General features: G+C 46.7%; 1 long non-coding RNA gene across 1 annotated transcript; it reads right to left on the bottom strand.

The window, feature by feature from the left end:
• Positions 1-561: 561 nt before the first annotated feature.
• On the bottom strand, positions 562-1,611 carry LOC140076056 (uncharacterized). The gene is made up of 3 exons (XR_011849507.1): positions 1,449-1,611; positions 1,260-1,332; positions 562-662 (listed from the first exon to the last, which is right to left on the bottom strand). It is a non-coding gene; the product is annotated as an uncharacterized lncRNA (long non-coding RNA).
• Positions 1,612-12,928: the final 11,317 nt, after the last annotated feature.

Here is a 12,928-nt window from a genome sequence, read left to right as displayed (position 1 = left end):
TGAAGGAAACAAAATGGAAGAAAAGGTATCCGAACACGGAAACGCAACAAACACATTGGGGCTAATTTACTAAGGGTCCGAATCGCGCACTTTCGTTGGGTTTTCCAATGATTTCTGATTTGCGCCAATTGCCCCGGGATTGTGGTACATGTGATCGGATTTTGGCGCATCGGTGCCGGCTTTCACGTGACAGAAATCGGGGGGCGTGGCTGTCGGACAACTTGGCGGATTCGGAAAAACCGCAGAATTAATTAAAAAAATTGTGTCACAAGATCAGCACTCATATGCACCAGGAAGAAGCAGGTGAACTCCGGCGGACCTCGGCGCAGCGGCGACACATGCAGGAACTCGGACGCACGATCTTAGTGAATCGTGCCGGACCCAAATCCTCATTAGACAACGCACCAACGCGGGAACCTGACGGGACCGGGTAATTAAATCTGCCCCATTGTGTGTGAATCTTCCCTAAAAGGGAGGCATGATAAACAGTGTTTAGGCGATTTAGGACTTTATGGACTTATGGTTTAATTTCTCAAATCTCTGGAAAAAACAAATAAAACAAAAAGCTAAAAACTCACCTTTGCGCCTGCATCGTTAGTTATTGAAGCCTTTACAGCACTTCCCCGTTTCACTGCGCATGAGCCATTAGTCCATATTCTTCACTATGTAGGAAATTATTTAGAGCAATTATGGTTTTATCAGCTTCACTCAAACAGAACATATAAAAATTATGTTTTTAAATGTGTGATGAAGTCATCATGGAAACCTTTACTATATATTTAATAAAAGCAAAAAAGGGTTAGTACTACAGCCTTCAAGTCCCATCCCGGTCAACATCTGCAAAGAGTTTGTATGTTCTCTCTGTGTTTGGGTGGGTTTCCGCTGGATCCTCCGGTTTCCTCCCACACTCGAAAACATACTGGTAGGTTGATAAGATTGTGAGCCCCATTGGGGACAGGGACGGATTTGGCAAACTCTGTGCAGCATTGTGTAATCTGGGGAATGGTTATTATCATAACTTTCCAAACCCAGAATTACATTGTGACTCTTTTACCTTTAGAATCGTTGGACCCAATTTTTCATGTCTAGCAATGGTCCAGTGTGGTCTTATACACTTATGGAGGCTTATTTTATAAGGAACATTTGATGACAGGTTCTCTCTCACTTCTGCTCAGTAGTCATCATGGCTTCTCCAACATTTTTAAACCATCAGAACAATGGAGTAATTGAAAGCATAAAACAGATACATGATACTCAACCTCAGCGATAACGCAAGTGTTTTTCTAAAGGAAGCCACTCGGCAATCATGTTCCTACAATTCCCAGACAGCGTCTGAATTCAGAACAGAAGTAATTAACACGGAAGACAGAAACAGAAAAAATCTCCAAACAAAACATCAACATGAATAATCAGACGAGCTTAAATTCATTAAAATAATGAAAGATTACCATGACAAGGTGAACTAGCATGCAGATATCTATCGCTCATGAATATTCACTTCCAGATTTGTGTTCTAAGAAGCCATCGCTGTGTCGGATTATATTCCTGCCGCTGCCTTTTTTGTATGCAGAATTAAACTAGAATACAATCTTTTTTTTTTCAAATCTTTTCAAATTCCTGTAATAAAACATTGGTTTGGAAAAGCAAGAGTTGCCGTTTTTTTACAATCCCTTTTTGTAAAAGGTGTCCTGAAAAAATGTGATTAGCAGTAATTTGTGATATGGCATGGAAACAGATATTAAACTCTACTACAGCGCCGCCACTGGCAAAATGATAACTAATGTCAATGGGATGTCCATGTATGGCATGGATATGCTGAGGCCTGCAAAGAGGACTAAACCATTCCGACCCTAAACAATTATGGAACTATCCATTGCTTAGGAGAAACACCTGACTGTCCAACTTGGGCCTGAATGGCTCTTTGGGGGTCATTTACTAAGGGCCCGATTCGCGTTTTCCCGACGTGTTACCCAAATATTTCCGATTTGCGCCGATTTCCCCTGAATTGCCCCGGGATTTTGGCGCACGTGATCTGATTGTGGCGCAACGGCGCTGGCATTCACGCAACAGAAATCGGGGGGCGTGGCCGAACGAAAACCCGAAGGATTCGGAAAAACCGCCGCATAGCTTGCACTTACCTTCAATCAACCCGAGCCGGTGAACTCCAGTGCGTTCCGATGCTTTTCAGCGCAGCAGCGCCACCTGGTGGACGGAGAGGAACTACCTTAATAAATCCCGGCCGGACCCGAATCCAGTGCAGGGAACACGCTGCTGGATCGTGAATGGACCGGGTAAGTAAATCTGCCCCTTTGTGTCCATGTGGATTGAGACATTTGCAACAAAAAGTGTTAAAAAAAAGCCAAAACTTGCACGTGCCAGGAAAGGAAAAACTGAACATCTATCACAAGTAAAAAGACAGAATCATACATAAGGTGCAGAAAAGAGCTGCCAAATGTCTCAATTATACACCAAAAGAAAAAGCACTAAGCTACATGTCCCCCTATAAGTCTTGAAGGCTTCTAGACAAGGAGCTGTCCTCTGTCTCAGGTGCTGAAAGTAATGAAATACAGAGGCAGATTTACTTACCGCGATCCAGCGGCGCGTTCTCTGCGGTGGATTCGGGTCCGGACAGGATTCACTAAGGCAGTTCCTCCGCCGTCCACCAGGTGTCGCTGCTGCGCTGAAGAGCATCGGAACGCACTGGAATTCACCGGGCCATCCTGGATGAAGGTAAGCACGTGTCGAGCGACACTTTTTTTTTGTAAATGCGGCGGTTTTTCCGAATCCGTCTGGTTTTTTTACGACCACGCCCCCTGATTTCCATCGTGTGCATGCCGACGCCGATGTGCCACAATCCGATCGCGTGCGCCGAAATCCCGGGACAATACAGGGAAAATCGGCGCAAAACTGAAAAATTTGGTTAACCCGTCACAAAAACGCGAATCAGGCCCTTAGTAAATGACCCCCACAGAAACACTTGGATTCTATTGTACTTTTTAGCCACGACAACTTCTACCCACTAAAGCAATGGTGGCGAACCTATGGCACTGGTGCCAGAGGTGGCACTCAGAGCCCTTTCTGTGGGCACCCAGGCCTTCATGCCAACAGAGAGTTTGCCAGACAGGACTCAAAGCTTCCTCCTGTGGTCCAAGACAGCCCAGGATGTGCCATGCTCAGCGCCATTTTAAAGCAATATCCTTGGCTGCCAGCACTACAGTAGGAGAAAGAAGGTGTGGATAGATATGGGTTATCGTTGGAGCTCCTGCTCTTGGTCCCCTGGAGGGCAGCTACAATCCAAATTTCTCCATCATCTTTCTATTGTATTGGTGAACTCAGGACACCAATACGATTGAAACCTGTGATACAGCATGAATCAATAAATTACTACTTAAATTGTCATGTTGGCACTTTGCGACATGTAAATGAGTATTGGTTGTAGTTTGGGCACTCTGTTTCCAAAAGGTTCGCCATCATTGCACTAAAGCAACAAAATGGATAAATATTTACAAATCTCCAGCAAGAAATATTTATGAATGGAGCTATTATATAACATATTTAATAGGACAAGTTACCGAGATAATGGAAACAACATTATGATAAAACACCTAAAGTTAACAGTATGAAATGTCAGATTCTAAACACAAAATTCTTCATTGCCTCCTATTTTATTTTTTATATAGAAAAGATAGAGTACATCAGCTACAGATATTCCTGATTTCTACAGCTAAAATCTCCCTTGCCAACCATCTCCATGGTAAAGTAAGCACCATGGCGATAGTAGCCATGCCATCGGTTTATTTGGGAGGCACTTTCCTTTAAGTAGAAATTTTGAAGGCCCCTGATGTAATGAAGGTTGTGATTTCTCCTCCATATATAGTGATCTTCAGTTAGGATAGATGAGGGAGACATTCCCTTGTCCTTTGGTGTAGCTTTCTATAATAATACTACTCTTTGATAATCACATTGGCATTTCGGATGGTGCGGCTGTGTGGTCACTACATGAGTCACGCAGTGTTTGCTTCAGAGCTCAGGTTTACGATGTCTTTCTACTCCGTATTTCAGCCCCTTTATGTATCAGAACATATGCACCCAATTACATCCATCATCTCAGACGTGTCCATGGGCACCTACTGTATTTCCCATAATGAGGCATCTACACGAATATATACGGGAGAAGGGATCAGAAGTGCAAACTGTTTCAGGAGCTCAAAGGGGCCATAAATATTCTTATAGGTGGGACATTCTGCTTGTATCTACATATATAAATGCAAAATACAAGTATGGTGAGATTGGACAAGGAATTTAATGAAAGATTTACATTGTATCTTTCCGGCTGAGCCTGATCTATAACATACTAACAGGAGATAGAACACTATGCGCAAGCTCCTCTGCTCCCCTTGCTCTATAGCATCCTGTCTGCATATGGGACACAATGTAAAATCTGATCTTCTTCTCCTGCTCTATAACATACTAACTGCAGATAGGACACCATTTACAATGTGCTTTTCTCTCGCTCTATACCATGCTGAAAATATTACATTCTATAACATTTGCATAACCCCCTCCTGCTCTAAGACATGTTATCTGCAAATAGGAGACTATGTACACTCTGTTCAGCTCCATTCTGCTCTATAACATGCAGCCTGCAAATAGCAATTTGTTAATTTCCTTCTGTTCTATAAGATGTTTCCTGCAGAAAGGACACTATTTACAATCTTCTAAGATTCTCCTGCTCTATAACATACTGTCTGCCGATATGACACAATGTAATATCAGCTCCTCCTGCACTATAATATGCTGACTACAGAAGGGGCACTATGTAGAATCTACTCAACTCCTGCTGCTCTATAACATGATGTCTGCAAATAGCAAACTAGATACAATTTGCTCAGCCCTCCTGCTCTGAAACATGCTGCCTGCACATAGGACACTATGGGGCACATTTACTAAGGGTCCATCGTACGCATTTCTGTCTCCCAAATATTTCCGATTTGCCCTGAATTGCATCGGGGTTTTTGGCGCATGCGACACAAAACGGGCGGCGTAGCCATCGGACAATCCGACTGATTCGGACAAACTGCTGAATTTACAATTCAAATTGTGTCGCAAGATCAACACTCACATACACCGGGAAGAAGAAGGTGAACTCCGGCGGACCTCGGCGGGGAAGCCACACATTCAAGGAATCAGGCGCACGCTGTAAGTGAATCGCGGCAGCTCCGACTCTTCGTTTGACATTCTGGATCGGTGGACTCAATGGGCAGGCAAGTAAATGTGCCCCAATGTATAATCTTCTCAGCTCCTTCCGCTCTATATCATGCTCTATAACATGCCTGCAGACAGAACACTATAGGGGATATGTATCTTTATTTCTCCAAATATTCACCAAAGAAAAAAAAAACTATGATACATGTCCCCCAATGTATATTCTGCTCATCTCCTTCTGCTCTATAACATGCTGCCTGCAGATAGCACACTATGTACATTTTGCTCAGCTCCTCCTGCTCTATAATATGCAGCCTGCCAATAGGACACTATGTACAATCTGCTTAGCTTCTCCTGCTCTATAACATATGGCCTGCAGATAGGACACTATGTACAATCTGCTCAGCTCCTCTTGCTCTATAACATGCTACCTGCAGATAGGACACTTTGTACAATCTGCTCAGCTCCTCCTGCTCTATAACATACTGCCTGCAGATAGGATACAATGTACAATCTGCTCAGCTCCCCCTGCTCTATAACATACTGCCTGCAGATAGGACACTATGTACAATTTGCTCAGCTCCTCCTGCTCTATAACATGCTGCCTGCAGATAGGACACATGTTTAATCTGTTCATCTGCTCCTGCTTTACAACAGATTACATTGCATCTTCATGGTGACAAGCACACCTTAAGCAAGCAATCACAAAATAAAAAAAAGAATACAGTTGAAGCCATGAGGAATAGCCATTGCAAATGTAAATATGCAGTGTATGACATAAAAAGGTGTAATTTCCTCCATTAGGAGGCATATCTGTGACGCCTATTCTCAAGTTCAAGCTGCAGCGTGTGGTATAGGTCATGAGGTGACTACAACTGGGTGCTACATCCTCCAACAAAGACTATGAGGGGGAGATTTATCAGAAGTGTCTGAGAGCAGAACTGCTCTAGTTGCCCATGGAAACCAATTAGAGCTCAGCTTTCATTTTCCCACAGCTGTTTATAGAATGTAAGCAGGGCTCTGATTGGTTTCCATGGGCAATTAAAACAGTTTTACCTCAGACACTTCTGATAAATCTTTCCCAATGACTTGGCGCATAGATTTCAAAGAACAGGACCACAGACAAGTGCGACCATCTCTCAAAGTTACAACATAAGTGTCTCAGAAGCAGTTATTTGGCTTCTATAGCACATGCCTGTAAAATACACCAAAAATGTCTACGTTGGGAATTCCCCTTTAATTTTTAACATCTTGATTGGCCACGACCTCAGTTCCCTTTCCCTCCCTCGGTTACAGATTGCTTGTACTCCGCTGATGACTTACCCTTCATCTTATATCATCATGTTTCGGAGAAGCATTGATTCTGGGCCGCAGCGCGACGCCTGCATCGTGGTATATATGCAGGAGATATACGCCACATCCAGGAACGCAGCAGTACAGTCTTGTGTTATTGAAATTGTGGTGACAATCGGCTTCTAGGAAATATGAGAGAAATCTCTGCAAAGCTGAAACCACTGAAATTGTTCTCGCAAATTGTGTTACCTCAGTCCAGATCAAAGCAATGTGAGGCGGCTGGGATATTTCTTACTTTGCTCCTTTGGTAGGAGAATAAGAAATCTGCTAAATTTATCATAGATTATCGTTACCTGTTTCTGCTGCACATACTCAATCAAACCTTTTACTATAGATCAGAGTATAAAAACTGAACTCCCCAAATCTCCATGTACAATGTTTAGACCAATTTAGTAGTTATCTGATACATCTACTATTTTCAATGACAACTAATATCCTAACTAGAGATGAGCGAACATGCTCGTCCGAGCTTGATGCTCGGTCGAGCATTAGGGTACTCGAAACTGCTCGTTGCTCGGACGAATACTTTGCCCGCTCGAGAAAATGGCAGCTCCCGCCGTTTTGCTTTTTGGCGGCCAGAAACAGAGCCAATCACAAGCCAGGAGACTCTGCACTCCACCCAGCATGACGTGGTACCCTTACACGTCGATAGCAGTGGTTGGCTGGCCAGATCAGGTGACCCTGGGATAGACTAGCCGCTGGCCGCGCTGCTCGGATCATTCTGTCTCTGGATGCCGCTAGGGAGAGAGCTGCTGCTGGTCAGGGAAAGCGTTAGGGTGTTCTATTAGCTTACTGTTAGGCAGGAGTGATTCTCAAAGAACCCAACAGCCCTTCTTAGGGCTACAATAACGTTCTACTTTTTTTATTTTAATTTGCATCTTTTACCATTTTGTGAGGAATTAGCAGGGGGACTTGCTACCGTTGTGTTTAGCTCTTAGTGGCACACATATCCATAGCAAAGGCTGAAGTGGCAAAATTCAGTAGGGGTTGGATTTCTATTAGGCAATAACTCAGTGTCATCTCATCTGGCATAGTAGTGTGCTTCCTTTGATACTTGGCTAGAAAATAGCCATAGGAGAATACAAATAGCTTCTTGAAGCCTACAGTAGCGTTCTATATATTTGATTTCTGGTTGATCTGCTGGTGGCTGTAGTTTCTGCAGTGCATGTACTTGCCAATTCTGAGCAATTTGTAGTGAGACTTGCGACCGCTGTGTTCTGCGCTTAGTGGCGCACATATCCATAGCAAAGGCTGAAGTGGGAAAATTCAGTAGGGGTTGGATTTCTATTAGGCAATAACTCAGTGTCATCTCATCTGGCATAGTAGTGTGCTTCCTTTGATACTTGGCTAGAAAATAGCCATAGGAGAATACAAATAGCTTCTTGAAGCCTACAGTAGCGTTCTATATATTTGATTTCTGGTTGATCTGCTGGTGGCTGTAGTTTCTGCAGTGCATGTACTTGCCAATTCTGAGCAATTTGTAGTGAGACTTGCGACCGCTGTGTTCTGCGCTTAGTGGCGCACATATCCATAGCAAAGGCTGAAGTGGGAAAATTCAGTAGGGGTTGGATTTCTATTAGGCAATAACTCAGTGTCATCTCATCTGGCATAGTAGTGTGCTTCCTTTGATACTTGGCTAGAAAATAGCCATAGGAGAATACAAATAGCTTCTTGAAGCCTACAGTAGCGTTCTATATATTTGATTTCTGGTTGATCTGCTGGTGGCTGTAGTTTCTGCAGTGCATGTACTTGCCAATTCTGAGCAATTTGTAGTGAGACTTGCGACCGCTGTGTTCTGCGCTTAGTGGCGCACATATCCATAGCAAAGGCTGAAGTGGCAAAATTCAGTAGGGGTTGGATTTCTATTAGGCAATAACTCAGTGTCATCTCATCTGGCATAGTAGTGTGCTTCCTTTGATACTTGGCTAGAAAATAGCCATAGGAGAATACAAATAGCTTCTTGAAGCCTACAGTAGCGTTCTATATATTTGATTTCTGGTTGATCTGCTGGTGGCTGTAGTTTCTGCAGTGCATGTACTTGCCAATTCTGAGCAATTTGTAGTGAGACTTGCGACCGCTGTGTTCTGCGCTTAGTGGCGCACATATCCATAGCAAAGGCTGAAGTGGCAAAATTCAGTAGGGGTTGGATTTCTATTAGGCAATAACTCAGTGTCATCTCATCTGGCATAGTAGTGTGCTTCCTTTGATACTTGGCTAGAAAATAGCCATAGCAATAGGATAGGATTGTTTGGTTCTAAAAACTCAAAAAAAAACAAAAAACACAAAAAAAAACAAAAAACACAAAAAAACACACAAAAAAAAAAAAAAAAAGTAAAAAAAAAAAAAAGTTATAACTCTCATTTTAAAAATGTTTAACCCCAGGGCTAGGGGTAGAGGACGAGGGCGGGGACGTGGGCGTCCAACTACTGCAGGGGTCAGAGGCCGTGGTCCTGGGCGGGGTGAGACACCACCTGCTGATGAGGGAGCAGGGGAACGCCGCAGAGCTACACTCCCTAGGTTCATGTCTGAAGTTACTGGGACTCGTGGTAGAGCACTGTTGAGGCCAGAACAGTGCGAACAGGTGATGTCGTGGATTGCTGACAATGCTTCGAGCAATTTGTCCACCACCAGTCAGTCTTCCACGCAGTCCACCCATGTCACCGAAATCCCCACTCCTCCAGCTCCTGCACCTCAGCCTCCTCCCCCCCAGTCTGCCCCCTCCCAGGAAAATTTGCCATTTGAACCGGCATACTCTGAGGAACTGTTTTCTGGACCCTTCCCACAGTCACAAACCACTTGTCCGGTTGCTGCTGAGCAATTTTCCGATGCCCAGGTTTTCCACCAGTCACAGTCTGTGGGTGATGATGACCTTCTTGACGTAGTGGAAGTGTGTAAAGAGGTGTCCGACGATGAGGAGACACGGTTGTCAGACAGTGGGGAAGTTGTTGTCAGGGCAGGAAGTCCGAGGGGGGAGCAGACTGAGGGATCGGAGGATGATGAGGTGACAGACCCAAGCTGGGTTGAGAGGCCGGGTGAACACAGTGCTTCTGAGACGGAGGAGAGTCCTCGACCTGAACAGGTTGGAAGAGGCAGTGGTGGGGCCAGACGGAGAGGCAGGGCCAGAGCTGGTGCATCAGCGCCACTGTCAACTAGTGAAGCTCCCGTGGTGAGGGCTCTTGCGGCGAGGGCTAGATCTTCAGAAGTGTGGAGGTTCTTTAAGGAAACACCGGATGACCGACGGACTGTGGTGTGCAACATTTGCCAAACCAGGCTCAGCAGGGGTTCCACCACTACTAGCTTAACTACCACCAGTATGCGCAGGCATATGAATGCTAAGCACCCCACTCAGTGGCAACAAGCCCGTTCACCTCCGGCCGTGCACACCACTGCTCCTTCCCCTGTGTCAGCTGCTAGTCAGCCCCCTGCCCAGGACCCTGGCCCAAAAACCCCATCGTCGCCTCCACGATCCTCCACAGCATCCACCAGCGTTCAGCTCTCCATACCCCAGACGCTGGAGCGGAAACGCAAATATAGTGCAACCCACCCGCACGCCCAAGCCCTTAATGTGCACATCTCCAGATTGCTTAGCCTGGAGATGCTGCCCTATAGGCTAGTAGAGACCGAGGCCTTTCGCAACCTCATGGCGGCGGCCGCCCCTCGGTATTCGGTCCCCAGCCGCCACTACTTTTCCCGATGTGCCGTCCCAGCCCTGCACCAGCACGTGTCAGACAACATCATCCGTGCCCTGACCAACGCCGTTTCTGACAAGGTCCACCTGACCACGGACACGTGGACGAGTGCTGCCGGGCAGGGCCACTATATATCGCTGACGGCACATTGGGTTAACTTGGTGGAGGCTGGGACCGAGACTGACCCTGGGGCTGCTCATATACTGCCGACGCCGAGGATTGCGGGGCCTACCTCGGTCCAGGTGTTTCAGGCCTACTATGCCTCCTCCTCCTCCCACCCCTCCTCCACCTCCTCCTCCGAACTACCATCCGTGGGCACGGCGCCATCAGTCGGTAGCTCTAGGCACAGCAGCAGTGCCGTCGCTAAGCGACAGCAGGCGGTGCTCAAACTGCTGAGCCTAGGCGACAAAAGGCACACCGCCCAAGAGCTATTACAGGGCATCACGGCGCAGACTGATCTGTGGCTGGCACCGCTGAACCTCAAGCCGGGAATGGTTGTGTGTGACAACGGCCGTAACCTGGTGGCGGCTCTGCAACTCGGCAGACTGACACATGTGCCATGCCTGGCCCATGTGTTAAATCTGATAGTGCAGCGTTTCCTCAAGACATACCCCAATCTGTCTGATTTGCTCACGAAGGTGCGCCGCATCTGTGCGCATTTCAGGAAGTCCAGCCCAGATGCTGCCACTCTCAGGGCAGCGCAGCGCCGCCTCCAACTGCCCGCTCACCGACTGTTGTGCGACGTGCCCACGAGGTGGAATTCAACACTGACCATGTTATCCAGAGTTTACCAGCAGCGCAGAGCGATTGTAGACTGCCAGATGTCAACTTCCACCAGAACTGGTAGTCAGGTCAGTCAGCTTCCTCAAGTCTACAATGAGGAGTGGACGTGGATGTCTGATATCTGTCAGGTGCTGAGTAACTTTGAGGAGTCAACACAGATGGTCAGTGGCGATGCCGCCATCATCAGCCTCACCATCCCGCTGCTTGGCCTGTTGAAAAACTCTCTGGTCAGCATGAAGTCGGAAGCTTTGCGCTCGTCACAAGAGACGGGAGAAGAATATTCCCTTGTTGATAGCCAAAGCACCCTGAGGTCTGTTTCTCAGCGCATATCGGAGGAGGTGGAGGTGGAGGAGGATGAGGAGGAAGAGGAGGAGAATGTTGGCGAGACACAAGAGGGGACCATTGTTGAGTCCTTCACTGTTCAGCGTGTATGGGCAGAAGAAGAGGAGTTGGAGGAGTTGGAGGAGGAGGAAATGGACAGTCAGGCCAGTGAGGGGAGTGAATTCTTACGCGTTGGTACTCTGGCGCATATGGCAGATTTCATGCTAGGCTGCCTATCCCGTGACCCTCGCGTTCAAAGAATTTATTCCAGCACCGATTACTGGGTGTTCACTCTCCTGGACCCACGGTACAAGCAAAATCTTGCCACTCTCATCCCTGCAGAGGAAAGGAGTGTGAGAATGCATGAATACCAGCAGGCCCTGGTGCACAAGCTGAAACAGTATTTCCCTTCTGACAGCGCTAGCGGCAGAGTGCGTAGTTCTGCGGGACAAGTAGCGAGGGAGAGTAGGCGAGCAGGCAGCTTGTCCAGCACTGGCAAGGGTACGCTTTACAAGGCTTTTGCCAGCTTTATGTCACCCCAGCAAGACACTGTCACCTGTCCCCAGTCTCGGCAGAGTAGGGCTGATCTTTACAGAAAGATGGTGAGGGAGTACGTAGCTGACCATACCATCGTCCTAAATGATCACACAGCTCCCTACAACTACTGGGTTTCAAAGCTGGACATGTGGCACGAACTGGCGCTGTACGCCTTGGAGGTTCTTGCCTGCCCTGCCGCTAGCGTCTTGTCCGAGCGGGTTTTCAGTGCAGCTGGTGGCATCATCACCGATAAGCGTACACGCCTGTCGACTGACAGCGCTGACAGGCTGACGCTTATTAAAATGAATAAAGGCTGGATTTCTCAGAATTTCCAATCTCCACCAGGTGAAGGAAGCTCAACCTGAATAATTGATCCACTCCTCCTCCTCCTCCTCATTTTCCTCCTTCTCCTCCTCTTTGTACAGTAAAGCAGAGGAAAATGGCTATTTTTTGACAGGGCCCACTGGCTCTTGCTATACTTCATGCATTTAATTTTTCTGGAGGGCCACCTACCCGGTCCTCTGTTTGAAACAATTTTTGTGAGTGCCACATACAGGCACTCAATCTATTCCATTTTTCTGGAGGGCCACCTACCCGGTCCTCTGGTTTGAACAATTTTTGGGACTGCCACATACAGGCACTCAATCTATTCCATTTTACTGGAGGGCCACCTACCTGCTCCTCTGGTTTGAAGAATTTTTGGGACTGCCACATACAGGCACTCAATCTATTCCATTTTACTGGAGGGCCACCTACCTGCTCCTCTGGTTTGAAACATTTTTGGGACTGCCACATACAGGCACTCAATCTATTCCATTTTACTGCAGGGCCACCTACCTGCTCCTCTGGTTTGAAGAATTTTTGGGACTGCCACATACAGGCACTCAATCTATTCCATTTTACTGGAGGGCCACCTACCTGCTCCTCTGGTTTGAAGAATTTTTGGGACTGCCACATACAGGCACTCAATCTATTCCATTTTACTGCAGGGCCACCTACCTGCTCCTCTGGTTTGAAAAATGTTTGGGACTGCCACATAC

This window comes from Engystomops pustulosus, chromosome 8 (genome assembly GCF_040894005.1).
Source record: "Engystomops pustulosus chromosome 8, aEngPut4.maternal, whole genome shotgun sequence".
In the NCBI taxonomy this organism is placed as follows: Eukaryota; Metazoa; Chordata; class Amphibia; order Anura; family Leptodactylidae; genus Engystomops; species Engystomops pustulosus.
This window is presented reverse-complemented; position numbering and strand designations above follow the sequence as displayed.